Here is a 22,642-nt window from a genome sequence, read left to right as displayed (position 1 = left end):
TGCACGACAAAATTCTTCCAATTCCATAGTAACAGGAATATCATAGATCTTGAATGCAACTGTCGGCTCATATTGCGTGTTGTGGAACTTGAAGCTCTCAATGAAAATTTTCGTGAGCATGTAGTATTGCTCCCTCTCATCTTCCACGTAGGTGGCTAAACCTGCCCTGTTGACAAGGGTGAAGAAGTCATCCAATATCCCTGCATTTGTCAGAAAATCATAACATGGGAAGGATGAAGCATTAGGAGCCCCATTGTCCTCCTCGGGCGTGAAGCTAGGCGCAATGACATCCTCATTGTAGGATCGCCTAATCTGAGTGGATGCCCTCGAGGGCCTACCGGTGCTGGTTGTTCCTTTCTTGAACAATTCTCCAAATTTGAATTTCTTCATCTTCCTTTTCTGAAATTTTCAACAACCATTATAAAATTTGATTTCAAGGTATATAATTGAAGGGAACTACTATAGGAACTTGCTAGAGTACTAAACATGCATCAAAACTAATTTCTTCCACTTAGAACAAGCATGCAAGCTCACTAAACATGTTATCTACAGCAGCAAAATATTCAAGATATACTCAACCAAACAAAATTCTAATTGGATAATCAAAGGAGTCACATACCAAGGAGTAAATGTGCCAAATTTCAAACAGAAATCTGGGCTGAGCAAGGAGATCGAAAAATCGCGAGTTCTTGAGCAGAAACACGAGTGAGAGGAACTTGGTGCGAGTTTTTTCGGGAGAGAGAAGATGTCGGGAGGAAGAGATGAAGTAGTGGGGCAAGGAGGGGCCCACACCACGGGGTGGCGCGCCCACCTCCTTGGCCGCGCCGGCCTGTGGTGTGGCACCCTCTGGTGCCCCACAGGTCATCCTCTGGTACTCCCAGGTGCCTCGTCGAAAAATAGGACCAACGGTGTAGTTTTTGTAATTTTTAGAGAACTTCGAAAAATGCACATTTCTGGGTGTTAAATTAATTATTACTGCTTAGGAAAATGATTTCCAAAATTTTAAACAACTAAATCATATTGCAAAACAAAAAGTACTACAGCAAGTAAAACAAGTAGAGGGAGAAAGAAAGAAAGAAATGTTGTTTAGCTCTCTTATGCATTAAAATATACTTGTTAACAAGGTTGATCAAGTCTTGCTACCAAATAAATTTTATATGACATAAGAAGAAATAAACCTCAAATCAATCATGTTACCTTATATTGAATTGATATGGATCCAATCACAAGAGTTTGATATTCTTCTTTAGGCTCATATATAGGACAATCAATGGATCCCACTTTGATAGTTTTCACATTAAAAATTGTATTAACTCCGCATACTTTATCAATCCTCTTGGGAAAATAGACAGTGTGTTCCTTATCATCAACATTGAAAGTAACCATGCCTTTATTGCAATCAATAACAGCCCCTGCAGTATTAAGAAAGGGTCTTCCAAGAATAATGGACATATTATCATCTTCGGGCATTTCCAACACAACAAAATCGGTTAATATCAAGCAATGCTTGAGTAACTTGAACAGGAACATTTTCACATAAACCAACGGGAATAGCGGTAGATTTATCAGCCATTTGCAAAGATATATCGAGTTGGTATCAACTTATCTAAATCAAGTCTCTTATAAAGAGAAAAAGGCATTACACTAACACCTGCTCCCAAATCACATAGAGCAGTTCTAACATAATTATTCTTGATGGAACAAGGAATAGTCGGTATACCTGGGTCTCCAAGCTTCTTTGGAATCTTACCATTGAAGGAGTAATTAGCGAGCATAGTGGAAATTTCCTCATTGGGGATTTTCCTTTTGTTAGTAACAATATCTTTCATATACTTTGAATAAGGAGGCAATTTAATAGCATCAGTCAAAGGGATTTGCAAAAATAAGGGTTTCATCCAATCACAAAATTTATTATAATGTTCCTCCTCCTTTGATTTTAGTTTATTAGCAGGAAAAGGCATTTGCTTTTGAACCCAAGGTTCTCTTTCATTACCATGTTTCTCAGCAATAAAATCTTCTTTAGTGTACTTTTTATTTTTAGCAGGCTTTTCGAGGTTCTTTTTCAATTTCTTCTTTATCGGGAGTATCATCCTTATCATTATCTTTATCATGTTCATTACCACTTTCGGTTTCAGCATCGAAATAGAAATACTATTAGGATCATTAACAGGTTCGGAGGATTCTACAACATTCTTATGTTTCTTTTTCTTTTTCTTAGATGGAGCACTAGTTTTAATTAGTTGAGAATCTTGTTCAACTCTTTTGGGATGCCCTTCGGGATATAGAGGATCCTGGGTAGAAACACCACCTCTAGTTGTTACTTCATAAGCATGTTTTTCTTTAGAATTATTTCCCAACAAGTCATTTTGCACTTTAGTAAGTTGATCAATTTGAGTTTGAACCATTTGAAAATGTTTAACAAGTATCTTAACATCATTGGAGGTTCTCTCCACAATACCATGCAATTCACTAATAGCTCGGGAATTTTCCATTAAATGATTCTCTACTCTCATATTAAAGTTTTCTTGCTTAACAATATAATTATCAAACTCATCTAAGCATTGAGCGAGGAGGTTTTGAATACGGAATATCTTCTCTAGTAAAGCGTTGAAGAGAGTGTACCTCAATCATGGATGAAGGGGGAGTTATCTCACATAAATCTTCCATAGGAGGTAAATTCTTCACATCTTCAGGTTTAATACCCTTCTCCTTAAGAGACTTCTTGGCTTCCCTCATATCTTCATCATTTAATTTAATCATACCCCTCTTCTTCAATATCGGTGTCGAGGTTGGTTCAGGTGTAGACCAATCATCATGATTCCGTCCTATTTTAGCCAATAATTCTTCAGCGTCGTCTGGAGTTCTTTTCCTGAAAACACAACCAGCACAACTATCCAGGTATGCTCTAGACTCAATGGTTAGTCCACTATATATCAAGTAAATCATGCTTTTCCAAATCATGGTCAGGCTGAGCTCTAATAAGAGAGCAAAATCTAGCCCAAGCCTCAGGCAATTTCTCTCCATCTTCCTGGTCAAAATTATAAATTCTCTGCAAAGCGACATGTTGAGCACTAGCGAGGAAAGTATTTCCGGAAGAAAACATCAAGCAATTCTTTTGGACTTTTAATAGAACCAGGAGGCAAATTATTATACCAAGTTTTAGCATCATCCTTTAATGAGAAAGGAAAAATTTTAGCGACAAAATAAGTACGCATCTTAATATCATCGAGAAAACAAGCCACTAAGAGTAGATAACTCAGTCATGTGTTCAACGAGCACTTTCTTTTTCGGTACCACAAAAGGGTGTTTTCTCAACAATAGCTATATGAGATAGATCAAGAGAAAAATCATAATCTTTATCCCTAATGTTTATAGGAGATGTGGCAAATTTAGGATCGGGAGATAGTTTATATCTAACGACATGTTCTGCAAGCAACTTTTTAATTTTTCTTGCATCGGTAGTAGCATTGCATTTTTCAATAAAATCATCATCAAGCTCTACATAATCTTCATCAAGATCATCACTAGAATATTCAACGGACTCGGGTGAATTAACAGGTGTAGCAGCATTTTCATTAGGAGTTTCGGTATTTTCAATTTGTCTAGACTTAGCAATTGTAGCATCTAGAAAAGATCCTAACGAACCATCATTATCAAGCACAGCAGAAGCATCATCACAATTATGAGAGGAATTTTCAGATTCAGCAGAAGTACCGGCATTTGAAGCTTGTGGTGGTGAAACAAGTTTACTTATCACGAGATGGTGAATCAAGAGCAGCGAGAGGTACTAAGAGTTGTACCTTTTCTTGTAGTGGATGGTAATATGGCGATCTTAGTATCGCGAGGTTTACCCATGATGGAGAATTTGCAGCGAACAATATCAATCCAAGTGAACTTCCAAATAAAGCTATGCTCCCCGGCAACGGCGCCGGAAAATAGTCTTGATGACCCACAAGTATAGGGGATCGCAACGAGTCTTCGAGGGAAGTATTACCCAATTTATTGATTCGACACAAGGGGAGACAAAGAATACTTGTAAGCCTTAACAACGGAGTTGTCAATTCAGCTGCACATGGAAACGAGACTTGCTCGCAAGAGTTTATCGGTAGTAACAGTTTTATGGCGGTGGAAATAGTGAAATAACAGCAGCGGTGAAATAAAGACAGCGGTAGTGATTATAGTAAACAGCGGGATTAAAATACGTAGGCACGGGGACGGATTTAACGGGCGTTGCATGGATGAGAGAAACTCATATAACAATCAAACCATGGGCATTTGCGAGATAATAATAAAACGGTATCCAAGTACTAATCAATCAATAGGCATGTGTTCCATATATAGTCGTACGTGCTCGCAATGAGAAACTTGCACAACATCTTTTGTCCTACCGGCCGGTGGCAGCCGGGCCTCTAGGGAAACTACTTGGATATTAAGGTACTCCTTTTAATAGAGTACCGGAGCAAAGCATTAACACTCCGTGAACACATGTGATCCTCACATCGCTACCATTCCCTCCGGTTGTCCCGATTTCTGTCACTTCGGGGCCATTGGTTCCGGACGAGCGACATGTGTATACAACTTGCGGGTAAGATCATAAACAACGAATATCTTCATGAATCAATAACATGTTCAGATCTGAGATCATGGCACTCGGGCCCTAGTGACAAGCATTAAGCATAACAAGTTGCAACAATATCATAAAAGTGACATCTACGGATACTAGGCACTATGCCCTAACAATCTTATGACTATTACATGACCAATCTCATCCAATCCCTACCATCCCCTTCGGCCTACAGCGGGGGAATTACTCACACATGGATGGGGGAAACATGGCTGGTCGATGGAGAGGCGTTGGCGGTGATGGCGGTGATGATCTCCTCCAATTCCCGTCCCGGCGGAGTGCCAGAACGGAGACTTCTGGCTCCCGAGACGGAGTTTCGCGATGTGGCGGCTCTCTGGAGGGTTTCTGGCAACTTCGACTTCTCTCCGTGCGTTTTTAGGTCGAACCCGATAAGTAGTCCAAAGGGGGGCGTCGGAGGCCAGCCGAGGGGGCACACCATAGGGCCGCGCGGGCCCCCTAGGCCGCGCCGCCTTATGGTGTGGGGCCCTCGGGCCTCCACCTCACTTGTCCTTCCGGCTCCGTCGGTATTCCGGGAAAATAGGGCCTTCTGCATAAATTCGAGGATTTTCCCGAAAGTTGGATTTACGCACAAAAACGAGACACCAGAACAGTTCTGCTGAAAACAGCGTTAGTCCGTGTTAGTTGTATCCAAAATACACAAATTAGAGGCAAAACAATAGCAAAAGTGTTCGGGAAAGTAGATACGTTTTGGACGTATCAAGGGGTTGGGTAGCTCTCTTCACTAGGGAAGCACACCGCCTTGGGTTTCTTGCTAATCCCCAGCTTCTTCAGGAGATTGATGTCCTGGTTGGTGATCTTGGACCTTTCCCACTCCGCGGTTCCTAGATCCGCGGCAGCCATTGATGATTCCGGCATAGTGTGCCTGGTCAAGCGACGCGGTGGCATCAACAATGGCGGAGGAATGCAGCTGGGAAGAGATGAGCTCTAGGAGTTGTGGGGCGCAGGAGGAAGTTTTGCAGGTAGAAGCAGGGGAACGGCGCGAGCGGAAGTGCTCGAGGTAGAAGAAGGAGATCTTATATAGAGGTGCGGTGAAGCGGCGGACCGTTGGATGGAAAAAATATGCGGCAAATGATAACCACTTGGAGACGAGGGTAAAACAGTATTTTAACATTGAGAAGTTACGGTTCGTGTGCCAGAAAAAGCGGAGGACGTGTGTCCCCCACCAGAACGACGTGTCAAGATAATGGTTACTTAGGACCCACAAGCCAGTGAGAGAAGCGGTTATCGCATATTTCCAAAATAGAAATCGTGGTTATCATCAGCAACGACGTCATCAAGGTAAAAGAAAAGTTCGACTATGAAGCTTGGAGAGTTTATCGACAACGCAAGATTATTTCGGGAGCCTTTGATCAAATACAAGTTTTTGCCCAAACGCTCGGGGGCTACTCTGGAAAAGAGAAAATTTCGAGTATGACAAGATAGAATTGACGAGAGCCTATGACCAAATGGAAACATTTGTTCATAGCCTCGGGGGCTACTCCCATCGGGAGCGCTGGTCGCGCACCCGATAGACATTGAGAAAGATTATAGAAAATAGCGGCAAAGGATACTAATCTGTGGAGCCTACACCCAAGCACAAGTTCTTGGCTGTAGCCTCGGGGGCTACTCCCATCGGGAACGCTGTTCGCGTACCCGATGAATTTTGATTAAAATAAAGAAACAGAAGTGAGTATATTTCGAGTTACACAGATAACTCTACATATACTCCCATCGGGAAGGCAAAATAAGTTATCAAATATGACTCGATAAAATGTGTTATTCCAATAGCCGAAAAGCACTCGACAATATATTCTCAGAGCGCTAAAAGTCGCGATAAAATCTCTGAATGCCGCAAAACTTTGCGAAGGTAAGACCCCAGATCCGTTCTGAGCGGCGTGGCACCGTCTGCGACGGCGGATTGCTACTTTTTTCCGTATCAACGGATGCGAAGAAAAATCCTAACGGACGCGTTAGGTACCCGATAAAATATGACTCGGGACTCGACGGAATGGTAAGACCTTAAGCGGCACCTGTCGAAGTTTACACCAGTATCCCGAGATCATGTCCAGGGACGTGATCTTGAAGTAGGTTTTTGTGGATTGCCACTAGAGCAGTTAACTAGTACCCGATCCGTCAGATGAACTAGCCCCAACTACCGTTATCCCTGTACAAAATAGTGTTTGCATATCGAAAGATTATGTAATGAGTAAAGTTGGAGATTTCCCCTGATTCTTCGATTCAAGAAAAATCTCGGGGGCTACTGACATAGGCATCCCCAATGGGCCTGCCAAAGACGGTACCCGAGGTTTATTAAAGGCCCAGGACTCGACGGATAAGAAGACTTGGAAGCCCATTTAGTGTTAAGGAAAGATAGTGTGTATTAGGAAAGATAGAGATTTGTAATCTTACGGGTTGGGTACGAAACCCTCCCGAACTCTGTAACTTGTGTACTACGAAACCCTCGGCTCCGCCTCCTATATAAGGGGGAGTCGAGGGACAAAGAGGATCGAATCTCATCGTCAACATAACCCTAGTTTTCATAATCGTCGAGTACTTTTCGCCTGAACCTTCGAGATCTACTTGCCCTCTACTTCTAGCAAAACCCTAGTCTACAATCTGTAGGCATTGACAAATTAATCCTTTGTCACTTACTGAGAAGATCGAGCAACCCCTTATCACAGCTAGAGAAGCGAAGATGGAGCCAAACCGATCTTGCCTCCAGCACCCCTGCAGAGCACAAACAGCCGGTCGTCCCCGGAGAACGCGGTATCTCGATGACCTCCCCAAAGGTCGCAAGATCTGGCATGAGGGAAGCAAAGCTCATCCCCCAAGTCACAAATCCCTGGCAAACCCAAGCTATGAGCACATAGCCCAAAGAGGATTCACACCTCCAGCTCCTCCTCGACACGGGAAGGAAGAAAGGGATCCGCCGCAGCAGTGGCCACCGGGAAATCCCCACCAACTACCGATGGACACAGATCCCACCCCAGCCCCCACGTCAGCCGAAACCCTAGCGCTCCACCCAAGCCCACCCACACAAATTAAACTATCCCCTGCTGGCGGCGAACGACATGCCGAAGGGTGGCCAGGAATCGATGCCAAATCCAAAGGTAAGAAGGAACTCGATGAATTCGTGGTGCACGAGGGCCAGCAGCTGCGCGGAGCGCGGAGGACCGTGGTGGGAAGGACCCCGCTGCCGCTGTTGGCCACACGGGCTTCACCCGGCGGCGGCAAGGGGGGGGGGGGAGGAGAGGGAGGAGGCGGCGGCGGCTAGGGTTAGCGTCGCCTCCTGAGTTGCCCTCGCGAGAGCGACGCGGGGGGTGAAGTGGTGTTTTTTTCATCTCACTTATGCAACTTGGTAGAAGAAACTAATGGTTTATAAATTTATCGATGACTAAACTTAATATCTATCCTGAATACACGTGCAAACCATGTATTCCCTATGATCCATAAAACGCGTCCGGAGGTTATTTCAAATTCAATAAAAAAAATTGCTTCTTGAATTTTTATTAGAATTAAATTTGAACTATAGTCCTCACACTCATTATGTATCGGAGGAAGTATGTTACTCCTCGTTAACCTTTTTTTAGGAAGCTAGCACGGTAGAAGAACACAAGCATTCACAATATGTTGTCTTCCATGTATGACATTGACCCCCCCTCCCGCATATTAAAAGGGTGACCCCCGCGTCACTCCTTAGGGCAACGGCATGGGCGTAAATGCATGCGCCGCCATGAGCCTTTCCACACTAGTAGAAAAAGCTTTATAGGTGAGATCTTAGTTTTGTGGCACACTAGCCAATTATGCGCCACTGAAATGTTTTTTGTGGCGCACCAGCCACGGTGCATCACAAAAATAGCTTATTTTTGTGGCGCACTACTAGATCATGCGCCACAGAAATAAGGTGGGGCCCACATCCTGCCACCACCAATAATTGGTGTCGTTATTTCTGTGGCGCATAGGACTGGGTGCGCCACAAAAATAAGTGTTTCTGTGGCGCACTGGTTCCGGTGCGCCACAGAAATAAGTGATTCTGTGGCGCACTTGTGCTGGTGCGCCACAGAAATAGCGCCTCTTATATCATGACGTACCCCTCCCTCGCCCGTTCCCCTCTCTCCCCTCTCCCTATCGCCACGCGCCGCCGCCTTCCGTGGTGAGCGCTGCCGTCGCCGTCGCCGCCGCCTTCCTCTGCGAGGGCCGCATGCCGCCACGCTCCACCCATCCCCGCCACCAGCAGCACAAGCCGCTGCGGCATGGAGGAGGAGGGGCCGCTGCATCAAGGAGGAGGGGCCGGCGCCGCGTCAAGGAGGAGGAGCCGCCGCGTCCTCCTCCGCCTCCACCCTTGTCGTCGTCGTCAACCTCCTCCTCCACCCTTGTCGTCGATGAGCTCCACCTCTCCCCTCCCCTCCCCTTTCCTCTCCCGCGCGAGCACAAAGTGCTCGACGAAATGCTTTGCTCTGGATGTGCTGATGTTGTGCTGTTGTTGCTCTGGATGCATTGATGCTGCTCTGGATGCATTGATGCTGCTCTGGATGCATTGCTGCTGTTGTTGCTTTGGATGCATTGCTGCTGCTCTGGATGCATTGCTGCTGCTCTGGATGTGCTGATGTTGCTCTGGATGCATTGCTGCTGCTCTGGATGCATTGCTCCTAGTTTCTTTGATTCAGTGATGCTGCTCATGTGCAGTATCTGCATAAATTACTTTGTTGCCTGCATATGGATAGTTTCTGTGAGCTGATGTGGGTGTTGTGCATGTGGTTCTTGCTGGAACTATTGCTTTAGCAAGAACAAATGCTCTTGCTCATTAGCTTAAGCAGTAATGATGTGATGCTTAACTGTGTAATGATACTGCCTTTATATGAACTATTTATGGTAATGATTATGTGCTAAGTTGGTTGCCTCTATATTATTGGATTGAGTGATATTCAGTAGTATCTCTTGCTGATAGAGATAATGGATTTGAAAGTATAGTTTGGCATGGCTTTCAATGACAATGGTTGATCACCAAGATTGCCATTGGATTATTTGGATACAATTAATGAACCACAGTATGTCAGTATGCTCTCCAAATGTGCTGTAGCTAGTGTGGGTTTGGAAGGTGGCCTGTTAATCAGTAGGTGATCAATATTTTGATTGACACTGATGCTTCTGATGTTGAAAACAAAATAACCAATGGTATGATCTAATCATACCAGGTTTCATCTTAAAGTTGGACATTTGGTTGGTTTTGATGACACAAATATCAATCTCTTGTGCATCCTACCTAGCCTCGCTAACGCCTTTCCTAAATATTAATTTTTGTTTCGACCAACAAAATATGAGCCATTCCATTTAGTTCATACTAGCTACTTCTTAATTGCATTGGCATTTTCTTCTATTTTAGTGCCGATGATTAAATTGTTTGGTCACTTGTACACTCTGGGGTGGGGCCAGTGAGCCTGGTGCGATGGCACAAATATCAATATCTTGTGCATCCTACCTGGCCTCGCTGACCCCATCCCTGAATGTTAATATTTGCTTCGACCAACAAAGTATGAGGCATGCCATTTAGTTCATACTAGCTACTTATCTCTTATTTGAGTTGACACTTCTTAATTGCATTGGCCTTTCTTCTATTTTTTGTCGATGATTAAAATGCTTGGTCACTACACTTGGGGGAGGCGCCAGTGAGCCTGGTGCGATGGCACAAATATAAATCTCTTGTGCATCCTACTTGGTCTCACTGACGCCTTCTCTAAATGTTAATATTTGTTTTGACCAACAAGGTATGAGTCCCTTGTCATTTCATTTGCTTTGGTATTTCAAAATGCCGATGATTAAAATGCTTGGTCACTCTTACACTCTGGGGTGGAGCCAGTGAGCCTTGTGTGATGACACAAATATCAATCTCTTGTGCATTCTACATGGCCTCACTGACTCCATCCCGAAATGTTAATATTTGTTTTGACCAACAATGTATGAGGCACATGCTATCTAGTTGATATTACTTGGCTCGTATTTGAGTTGGACTTATTCGTTCATTTTGGTCTTTCTTCGAGATAGCGCCGATGATTAAAATATTTGGTCACCGTACACTTGGGGGTGGCGTAAGTGAGTCTGCTAAGATAGGACAAATATCAATCTCTTGTGCATCGAACTTGGTCTCACTTACGCCATCCCTGAATGTTAATATTTGTGTTGACCAACAATGTATGAGGCGTTTATTTCATTTTTCTTGTGCATCGGACTTGGTCTTCTTCCATTTTAATCAGAGGAGGAACCGGATGAATACCCTGATGCAAGCGAGCCTGGCGGGTAGAGAGGAGGGGGCAAAGGAGGAACTGGATGAAGACCACTTTGTATCTCGAAATGGTGAAATTTGTAGGAATTAAGAGTTGTATGTAAAATATTTGACACTTGCCACTACATATGTATCTCATTCGGGCTCTAAGTAATGTGATGATGATGTCTATGTTATATCTGTGCAATGTGCATGCTATTTATATTATATCTGCATATTTCTGTATATAATCTGTATAATATATGTATATTGCTGTATATAACCTATATGTGTATAGCAGGCAACACAAAATCGTGTATAATACAAGCAAATTCTATGGTGCACTGAAAACAACTTCTGTGGTGCACCTTTTTCTGTGGCGCACCGAAGCACTGGTGCGCCACAGAAACCTTAATTCTGTGGCACATGAGCAGGCGCCACAGAAACCTTATTTTTGTGGAGAAATTTCTGTGGCGCACCACCCATGCGCCACAGAATGTGTTTTTGGTGCGCCACTAATGAGCCTTTTCCTACTAGTGCGCCGTTGGCTATCCTCGTCCCTGTTGTTGCTGCCAACACTCGCCACGGCGGTGGGCGCCCAGCCGTTGAAGATTGTCACCGGATCTGCTGGGGTGGTGAAGGTCGTCGTGTCATTGCATCATCTGCTGGGGCGGTGAAGGGGGTGCCCCTGGCTTCGGTGGCGGCAGAGATCATTCACCGTGCGGAGCATTGACCGGTGGGGGGGGGGGGAGGGGGTAGCTGGGGTCGGGTGGGGCTTGAACCCCTAGATCTTGATCTAGGTGCTCTCCACCACCTCATCCCCTCCTCGCTACGTGGTTCGGCCAGATCTAGTGGAAGATCGCCCATGTTCTGCGTTCTTCTTCCTCGATGTTGGCCTTCCGCTGGTGGTGTTTGGAGCGGCAGATCCAACAGGGTGCTTGCGGGTGGCATGGAGGCTACTAGCTCAGCTTTAATAAAGATGGCGGTCCTAGGGTTCCAACTCGCGCCAAGATGATGATTTGTCAGATGCATATCCCTATTGATCTGGCCAGAGCGTTGTGTTCCGGAAGGCTCTGCCCGAAAAACTCCACTGGGCGATTTATGCCTGGCGATTGCTGGATCGTCAGGTTTCGGTTGTGCCCACCCGTGTTTTCTTCTCTGTCCGTTTTGTTTCATGGGGCACGCTTTCTCGTTCCTTGGTGAAGTCGGCTGACGGAGAATTTCGTGGAAGTTGAGATCTGAGGGCTAGCAATGTTGGTTCGAGTCTTTGTGGCGATGAGGAATTGACTTGCTGATTTGTGACTTGGAGCATCGACATCATAAGTGGGAGCGACATCACATGAGAAGTTCAAAGTCTTAGCTCTCATGATTAAAATCCAAGGTCTGGCATTAATTAGTTGTGCCTGGCAATAACATTGTTGAACACATTGTTTTGTGAGCAGAGTTTTTCCAGGGTTCAAACTGAAGATCTTTGATCGAACGATGATGACGTTTGTGCAATGTTTCTTGGAGGTGTCATTTTTGTAGAAGTTAAGACTTCTGATGTTATCTTGGTGGTGCCAGTGATGCTGCTACAAGGAAATGATCACTTTAGCGTGACTATGTTTTTATATAATTTTTCTTTTTCTTTTTAGCTATGTGCATCTGTAATGCTATTAGGGTAATTTATTATTTTAGAGTCTAGATGTAATTGGTAACTTCGCGATATATTATCTTTATCAAAATAAATCCAACAACGACATAAATATAGCATTTTATCAACGAGGCTACTTGTTTAGTCAGAGAGTGGTGTGGTCAAGCTGTATCCTCGATCGACGGGTTGGTTTGCACACGGTATTTGTTTATTTTTCGTTTCAAAAAAAAGGTATTTGTTTATTTTCTTAACCTGATGACGTTGTATTAGTGTGCTCGATCTGTTAAGCACCTATACTTTGTCGCGCTGGAGGTAGACTAGTCGACAAGAGGAAGGGAGTGAATTTGTGAGATGGACGTGCAGTCATCTGCGCGCGCACGGGATAGCTGAATGTTGGCTACTGGTTTGGCTAACTAGCGGGTTGGCGGCCTGACGAATTGTGCAATTAGATTAGACGGCATGGATGGAATCGAATCGATTCTCTACCCCGTATGCATACGGATTGTGACAAGCAGAAGAAGTTGTCCAATTCTAAACGCAAAAGTAAGCCAAATATATGTGCACGTGTGTGGGATACTGACTGCCGCCTGACTGGCTCACTCGATCGATCTGCATGAACTTCCCTTCTACGTGGCGGGGTGGAACAATGAACCTGAGAAGTAAAATTCTTCTCATGAATTCTCTTCTGTTCTGCTTGCACAGCAACCTGCGATAGTTTAAATTAAGCGGACGCACATGCAACAAGGATACAAAAAGTTGCCATCATTCATGCAGCTTTGGGGATGGTCTCTAATTAGCAGAAAGTGGTCACCCGTTAGTGCAACACCCCACTACTTGCACAGCTGCTAATTTGTCTCGTTCCGTTCAATCTTTTTAGTGTCAACTACTACCTACCGTAAACATGTGTTGTTCTCTTCTAGCTAGTGATGTCCTCCTCTTCAAGGAAATCTATATAAGAGCGTGCTTCCTTCCTACCTCATTTATCATTGTTTGTACTCTCTAGATCCTTATTAGTTATTATCACTTATTATCACATGGTCAGTGAAACTTTTGAGAATGGAACAGAAACCTTCAGGTTGTTTCTTGGGTGAAATGTAAACGGAGAGCCAAACTCAGAAAACGACATTTTGCATAACCGAAATGGAAACTGAATATTCTAATCGAAATGGAAACTTGGTCATGGCTGCGTTCTATTTGGATTAGTTTTTTTTTACCGGATGGAGTATATTATTACGTTAATGCTACCAGACTGTGTTTTCCCTTATTGCTGCACTACCATGTGAAGCTGTAACTATTCTCTATCTTGGTATCTACTTCTTTATGCGTGCATTTTGGTTTACATACCAAGTTAGAGCATCTCCAGTCGCGTCCCCCAAAGCGTCCCCCAAAGGGATTTGGGGCGCGCCGGACCAAAAAAGCGTTCCAGCCGCGTCCCCCAAAGCCCTTTTTGTCCGGCGCGCCCCTATACGGTGTCCGGCGCCCCGAGCCCGTCCCCGTCCCACGGGGGACGCACCGGGGACGCCGGACACAACGAAAGCGAGGCGGGGAGTGGCGGGGCCGACCCGTCGGCGGCACAGTTAATTTTAACCTAGCCGTCGCCTACCTCGCGACGGAAGTTATTGGCGCTCGGCGACGGTGCGGTTCCCGCGGCGACGGTGCGGTTCCCGCGAGGGCGCGGCCGACGCGTCCCGTCGCGCCTAGCTCTGCGTGCCGGCGTTAATGAGCGCCACCGCTCATCCGCCCCTCTCCGGCCTATAAAAAGGGGCGCCTCTCGTCGTCCCTCTCACACACAAACCCTAGCGCCTCTCTCCCAAACCCTAGCCGCCACCATCTCTCAACAAGACTCGTCGCCATGTCTGGTAGAGGCGGAGGCCGACCTCGCGGCCGCGGCCGTGGTCGTGGTCGTGGTCGTGGCCGCGGCATAGGCCGAACGATCGCCGTCGCCTCCCGCGCCGTCGTCATCGTCGGAGCCGGACGTGGAGCCGGACGTCTGTTCGAGTTCGTCCACGTCCTCAAGGGCGATCCGCGCGGCATCCGGAGGCTGCCGGACTCCTTCGCCGAGTACGTCGGCGGCGTACGCCCGCGCACGATGCATCCGCGGGAGCATTCGTGCGGCTACGCCGGTGGATCGTCGACGTGATCTACGACGGGCGCGGCAAGATGTACCTCAACATCGGGCTGGGAGAAGTTCGCGCGCCACCACATCCTCCAAGCCGGCTTCATCCTCGTGTTCTCCTACCTCGGCAACGGGGACATGAGCATCAAGGTCTTCGACGAGAGTCGCTGCCGCCGGGACTACCACGTCGACGAGGACTCCCACGACGACGAGCACCGACTCGGAGGACGACCGAGTGTTGCTTCTTCGCAGCGAATACGTGCACGGAGGTTTCGCCTGTTCGCCTCATCGGTAGAACCAACAAGGGCACCATCCTCCCGCTGGATTTTCCGGTTTAGGTGACTGGGTGTGCCCCGTAGTGTTGTTTCTTAGCAGCGAACACAGGAAACCGCCGATGCACGGCCTAGTTAGGTTTAGTTTATTTGCAATATTTTATATTTGTGTCCACCATGGTTCAAACAATGTATTAGTTTGTGGAAAACCACGTTCCCAATTATGTATTAGTTTGTGGAAATTGAAATAAAAATGCCAAGAAAAATTATTTTAAATGTTTGGGGGCGACGTTTGGGGGAGACGGCTGGGGAGCGACGTCCCCCAAACGCGGCACGAACAAAACACGTCCCCCAAACGCTCGATCCGGCGCGGTTTGGGGGACGGTTTGGGGGACGCGGCTGGAGATGCTCTTATTGTACCTCCATTGTGTCACGCCAAGGATCGTTTTTTTTTATCATATCCATCTCTTATGCGCTTAGCTTTCATTTTCGTTGATTTCTGCTTCCATATTTGTTTTCGAGGTTTCCTATTTCGGGGAGATAAGCAGGAACAAAAACGGTAGAGCAATGTTTCCGGTCGTTCTTTTTTGGGTCTCTAACCCTAGAGATAGTAACCTTATTGAAGTAGCTAGCTTGATATTAAGTGGTAAATTCTTCAAAAAAGGATGTAGGGCGTGCAAGGAAAAGATTGAGCTAGATCTCCTCCAAGTCTTCCTCCGAGAGCCTTTTCTAACCTAGTCACCACCTCCACGTCTTCCTCTTCCATAAGTCAGTTTCCCCCCCTCCAGCCGGCCTCACCGGTGGAAGGACCAGAACCCGATCTATGAGTTGAGTTCAATAAAAGTAGTGCTTTTAAGAGATTTTGTAGGGTTTTGTTAGCCATCTCTTTTTCTCTTCCGCGTCAATGGAGGTGGTGTCGTCTACAATAAGTGATCTTCAACCCATTGTTTGAAGACGAGATTTTTCTTTCTAGCCTTAATGGTGGTGCGAAAAGATTAAAGTTCTATAGGTACGGTCTTTTAGACCTTACTTTGCCATATCGATTTTGGAATTTCTATCAAGGTTATCAAGAGGAGGGTCCTCGCAATTTTTGTCGTGGATGCTACGTCTTCGACAATGGTGGTTTATATAATCGTCTCCCCAGCAACGTCGATAAGGTAGTTTGGTTATTATTCCCTAAAATATTAGTGTGGTACTTATGTCAATGTTGGTTGGTTACTGTAATGGCCCTCGCGTGCACATAGCCTTGCCATTGGGGCTCAAATTAAAATTAAGGGAGAACCTTCATTCATATTCACAGGTTTATGGATTGACATCTATGCTATTTTTTTGGTTGAACGCAATATTATGTCATGGAGGAAGGAAGAGTTTGGAGACGGCTTATGTATCGCTACTATGTATTATATTCACTACTATAAATATATCATGCTATTGATTGTTAAAAAGAAAATGGTAAATTCTTGGGCTACGTCTCTTAAGCTAGCAAGCTATAGGCGTCGGACAAGGCAGTCGCAGAAAATAATGTATTCATCACACATCAAGGCTAGGCTATATGTACATGACAGTGACGCTAGGGCTGGACAAAAGGCGATTTACACAAAAATAACCCAAAAGTGGAAGAAAAGCACAGACTGACCCTCCGGCGAAACTATTTCACCAATCTAACCCTTTTGTGTGGCGCCCCTCCCACGGGCGCCACACATGCCCATGTGGCTCCCCTCCGCCGGCGCCACACACCCAGCCGACGTGGCCCCCTCGCCGGCGAGCCGGTGCGCCCGTCCGACGTGGCAGCATGTGTGGCGCCCCTCCCAACGGCGCCACACATGCCAACTTATATCATGTTTTCGGTCGAAAACATCCGGGGGCTCCGGAACGTCCGGGACTTAGCCGTTTTGCGAGGCTCGATGTGTGGCGCCGACGCCACGGGCGCCACACTAGCATGTGTGGCGCCGATGCCACGGGCGCCACACATCCACTTAAGTGTGGCGCCCGCGCCGCGCCCAGCCCGACGCAGCCGGTTTCTTCTCTTCTCTCGTTCCTCCCGGAAACCGCCGCCGCCGCCCGAGTCCCCTTCGCCCCCCACCAAATCGACCAAGCAATCGTCAGATCCGGCCGGCCAAGTCCTTCCTCCTCCATTCCTCAAGGTATTCCCCTTCGAATCCCTCACATTCATCCACTAATTTCATAGATCTTGCTAGATTTGCACATGAACCCTAGACATGGAAACTAGATTTGAAATGGCTATGTATGTGTTGAATGTGTATGTGTAGGAACCCTAGATATGTAGGAACCCTAGATATGTAGGAACCCTAGATGTGTTGAATGAAATTTTACATGTATGTGTTGAAATCCTTATGTATGTATGTGGTGAAAGGCAAAATTGGAGCTTAGCAAATGCATTCTATTGTCTTACATATGTCTATTATGTGCCTAGGAATGGTATGTCTTACGAAATTCATATGTGTGATGTATTTGGATATGAACTCTCATGTATGTGTGATGTATATGTGATTCGAAAGTTAGATATATTCTCATGTATTCTTGATGGAATAACTCATATTTGTTAGGAATGTATGTGTGATGGCTTATTTGGATATATTCTCATGTATGTGTTGCTCATATTTGGTATGAATGGCTCATAATATGTTGTATGTGTTGCTCATACATGTAGGATGGTGTGGCTTCTGGATGAAGAGTACGACAGGGAGCACCGGGCTGTTCATATGACGGAGAGGGAACGGATCTTCACCCTTTGAAGATTCGTTACCATGGCACACCGGATATACCTTATGACGAGAGGTACACGGAGTTCATCCGGCCTACCGGTCTTATGCCGTTCATATCCCTTGTAAGCCGTGGGGGGCCACACATGAACCCCTCGGCACTCACCGCCCTTGTCGACCGGTGGAGGCCGGAGACTCACACCTTCCACTTGAGGGCCGGCGAGATGGCCCCTACTCTGCGGGATGTTTCCATGATCCTTGCACTACCTATTCAGGGCGAGCCACTGTGTATGAACACAGCTTCTGATGGGTGGCGCGGACAGATGGAGGATCTTATTGGCAGGGCTCCTCCGCCGCCAGAAAATCCAAAGGAGAGAGTTCCCGCCGGCGCGTCTTTCACTTGGATCAGAACTAACTTTGCAGAATGCCCCATAGAGGCCGACGAGGACACTCGGAGGACGTACGCCCGCGTGTACTTATGGTACATGATTTCCGGGACTCTCTTTCCCGACGGTGGGGGTAAGCTGGCCCATTGGTGTTGGCTGAAGGCGCTTACGGTGTTGGACGCCCGGTGGAGTTGGGGAACGAGCGGCACTTGCCTACCTCTACCGGCAGGTGATGATTTGTTCTATGTACTATTTTCCTATAGTAGTGCGCTACACAAAGTAGTAACCAAATATCTTATGTATGCGGTTGGACGAAGCTTGTCGCGGGACTCGGGAGCAAGACGGGTAGCGGCGGTATTGGTGGATGCATGCTCCTACTTTCCGTATGGAGCTGGGACCGCCTATCAGTTGGGCGTCCCAGGGTACTCAACGAGACGCCATGGCCTCATTTCCCTCACTTTCCTGATCGGGAGCCCACTTGGGCATACCTTTGGGACAATGTCTCGGAGATGACGAGCGATCCAATGATCATGTACAGGCAGTACACTGCGGAGTTGGACACTCTTACCGCGAAGGCGAAATCCCTACATCCTCCTCTTCTGAAGATGCGGCGGTTAGCGAACTTGCTAGGTTGCCGCGAAGGCGAAATCCCTACATCCTCCTCTTCTGAAGAACATGTATGGACTATTTTGTTGCTGTGAAACATGTTCTTACTAATTTCAACTTTTGTAATCTCATGTGTTCATGTTTGTGCAGATTCCTCCCGAGGACGACCTAATTCTGAGTCAAGGCGTACTTCCGAAGCGTACCTCCAAGCAACGGTCAGCTTACCGGTTGAAGCCAAGGGGCAAGGCTCCAAACCGGTACACTCCGGAAGATTATGTCAACCGAGGAAAGAAGGTTGTCAGCGAGGAGGATGACGGGCCGCCGCGGAGATCAGCTATGTCGAGGATGAGGAACGACGAGCCGTTCTCTTCGAGAGGAGGAGGAGGAGGAGGAGGAGGAGGAGGAGGAGGAGCGACGGCGAGGAGCAGCAGCGGCGGGAGCAGCGGCGGGAGCAGCCAAGGCAGCGGACGAAGAGGATGGCCGTCCGGAAGCAGCCCGTGAGGACGACACGTCGAGGACGACACTAGGATGTGCTCCGTGTTGTTGTGAACTATATCTTCATAAGTATCGATTTGTGAACCCTATGTCATTTCGAACCATGGTCTGTAATGCTACTTGTTGTTTGAATCTACGTGCTACAATGTGACCTATGAAGTGTTATATGTGTATGTCATGAAATTTCTACTTGTTGTGTCCAATATTGTACTCGTAATCTGTTGGAGTTTGGTAGGATTTTTCATGTTTTCAACACAAGTCCATGTGTGGCGCCCTTCCCGCTGGCGCCACAAGTGCTAGTGTGGCGCCCGTGGCATCGGCGCCACACATGCCAACTTATATGAACCATTGGGTCCAAAACATACTGTGGGACAAATCCTGCGGGACTTAGCCGTTTCGCGAGGCTCTATGTGTGGCGCCCGTGGCATCGGCGCCACACGGGCTAGTGTGGCGCCCGTGTCATCGGCGCCACACATCGAGCCTCGCAAAACGGCTAAGTCCCGAGGAATTGTCTCACGGTATGTTTTGGGGATTACAAGTGCATGTGTGGCGCCGTTGGGAGGGGCGCCACACATGCTGCCACGTCGGACGGGCGCACCGGCTCGGCGGCGAGGGGGCCACGTCGGGCTGGGTGTGTGGCGCCGGCGGAGGGGAGCCACATGGGCATGTGTGGCGCCCGTGGGAGGGGCGCCACACAAAAGGGTTAGATTGGTGAAATAGTTTCGCCGGAGGGTCAGTCTGTGCTTTTCTTCCACTTTTGGGTTATTTTTGTGTAAATCGCCTGGACAAAAAGCTCGAAGCTCGGCGAGTTAAATGAGTGCTCGTTTGCTCGACTCGTTTGAGCTCCGCTCGTTTTGTTAACGAGCCGAGCTGAGCATCAGTTTTTGCTCGTTAAGGTTAACGAGCTAAACAATCAAGCCGACTATGTTCGTGAGCTAATCGTTAAGATCGGTAACAAGGTAGGTTTCACCAGTTTTAACTGCGAGTGGCTTTAGTTATCTCAAATATTTGGCAGGAAGGAGCCAAGCAAAATAGTGTTCTTTAACCATGTTTGAAACTCCTACATCAGGATCTAAAAACATATGCTTCCTCTCTTCCTCACCAGCCAATGCACACATGTTTGTTTTCCATTGCCTCCTTAACGATCCTTAACAAGCTGCTCGCGAGCGCTCGCAAGAACATAACGAGTCGAGCCGAACAATGATTTCAGCTCGTTATTTTTAACGAGCTTAACGATTCGAGCCTTAACGATCACGAGCTTAACGAGCCGAGCCTTAACGATCCGAGCAGCTCGTTAGTCCACCCCTAAGTGACGCATAGAGCATGCTGTAAATTAAGGTTGCTTTGTTAGTACAGTAGTCCGGTAGTGGCGCGGTCAACCGTATCGTCGACCAAGTGGCTCGGCTTTGTATGTTTCTACTTTTCATCCGATGACATTCTGCTAGTGTGGTCGACCTGTTACGCTAGCGTCTCTGTCTATGATGTAGCATCTCACCGAGTGCTTGTGAAAGATCCATAAATTAACCGCCCGCATGCATGCATGTGCTCTTCTTCTAGAAGCTGGGTTAGCCGCGGATTTAGCTAACTAGCAGCTGGATGGATGGAGTAGAATCGAATCGAATCTGGACCGTAAACTCATATTGGGATGCCAGAAAAGAATCGTGGGAACCACCGGCGGATTGTGACAAAGTAGAAGAACGGCTAAAATATATGGGCACACGTGTGCGAAAAATGCATTTAGCTAGGCTCACGTGCACGTAACAAGTTTCAGGAAAGGGTGACATAGGAGTATAATTTTTGGTGCTCCAAAATAGCTATATATTCACCAGATGTTCTTTTTATGCATGCCACATAATTTTAAACAAAAGTTAATATCTTAAATTTTAACTAAGTTTAGTGACAAAAATACGAACATCAACATCATCAAATCTATATCAATAGGTCCGTCATAAGATGTGTTTTCCTAGAGTATTTATGAATTATTATAAATAATATTAATTTGTATATCGTCGGTCGAACTTAGTATGCTTTAGCTTTGGACTAAAATGATATATGCAATGGAGGTAGTATTATCTACGGATGCGCGCGGTGCATATGAAATTGTAGAGGAACCTGAAGAATTGGGGGCACATGATCATCATGGATATCTCCCACCAGCCGCCGCCATCATCTCTGCGATTCACCATCGACGATGGGCTAGCACAATGATCAACCTTTCCTTGCCATCCGACTCCGACAACAAAGGCAAGTCACTAGGATGACGACATTGGTGGGAAATGGCTCAAATGCCGAGTAGCTCAAGCTCCCCACCGAGTGATGCCAATGACGACGACCAGGAGGGGGAGGAGGATGAAGATGCTACGGGGGCACGATTGGAGGCGTAGGAGGCGACGGAGGAGGCGGCCGAGGAGACGAGGAAAAAGAAGGTAAAATCCCGAGCAAAGGTAGAGGCCTAGGCGGCGTACCCCGGACGACGAGGCTGAGGGTGGAGGAGGAGGAAGACTGGAAGGATGATTTGTCAAAAGGGGAGACAGGCTCGTCGGAGGCGACCGACTCGTCTGGGCGACTTGCGAAGTTTGATTTGAGCTCCCCCCCCCCTGAAAGCCCTTTTGTAGGTGATTCGGGCAGTGCTAAGATGGACCGACCCGGGCTACCAATCACCGAATAGGCTGTTTAACTGAGCTGAGATGAGATTTTCTAAGCTCCCCAAACTACCAAACACACCCTCTGTGTAGCTTTGAAATTTCCCCGTGAATGGGTCATATGAAATTGTAGAGGGGCTTGAAGAACCTGTTCCTGTTCCTGCTGTAGGCGCACACGAACGGACGTACGAAGGTGAGCAAATTGTTTAAGCCGCGGCAGGTTCTTCGTTGCCACCTCGATGGACGTAGCGCAGAAAAAGCGAAGATCCATCCAGCGCGAGTGATTGCGCACGGTGGAAATAGAAAAGGGACAATCGATCATTCGTGCGTTGGTTCGTGTGAGAACGCGGCGGCGGAATTTCGTCAAACGCGGCGGCTGGACCGCTGGGCGATCGATCGATCGATCGATAGAGATAGCGGCACTAGCGGCGTGTCTCTGTCTTGTTCTGCCGTCCGCTCGCCACCCACCGGCCGCTCGACGCAAGTGAGCGAGCGAGTGATTAGCTAGTGACCACCAACGAACACCTCACCTCGCTCTATATCTATCTCTATCTATCTCCGCTTTTGTCTTTCTAGATGCATATCACGCCCATCGGTCGCCAAGCCAGGACAAAAATGCCACACCTCGTTCCACCTTTTTTTTTGAACAGGAAAGGTCCCAAAGGACCTAGGGCTTCGTATTAGCGGTGAGATACATTTTACAAATAAGCCCTGAAAGAACTGAGAAATTACAATCTGGCCCATAGAAATTACACTGAGGACCTCGAATTAAGACGCAAAACATGATCAGGTCCAGCTCCTTCTTCACCGCAACGAATCTCACCGGAGTCAACCTCTGCGCCGCCGAGGACGAGACCACTTGGGACGCTGAGGTGGGAGCCAACTC

Source organism: Lolium rigidum, chromosome 5, assembly GCF_022539505.1.
Source record: "Lolium rigidum isolate FL_2022 chromosome 5, APGP_CSIRO_Lrig_0.1, whole genome shotgun sequence".
Taxonomy (NCBI): domain Eukaryota; kingdom Viridiplantae; phylum Streptophyta; class Magnoliopsida; order Poales; family Poaceae; genus Lolium; species Lolium rigidum.
Note: the sequence above shows the minus strand (reverse complement) of the source record.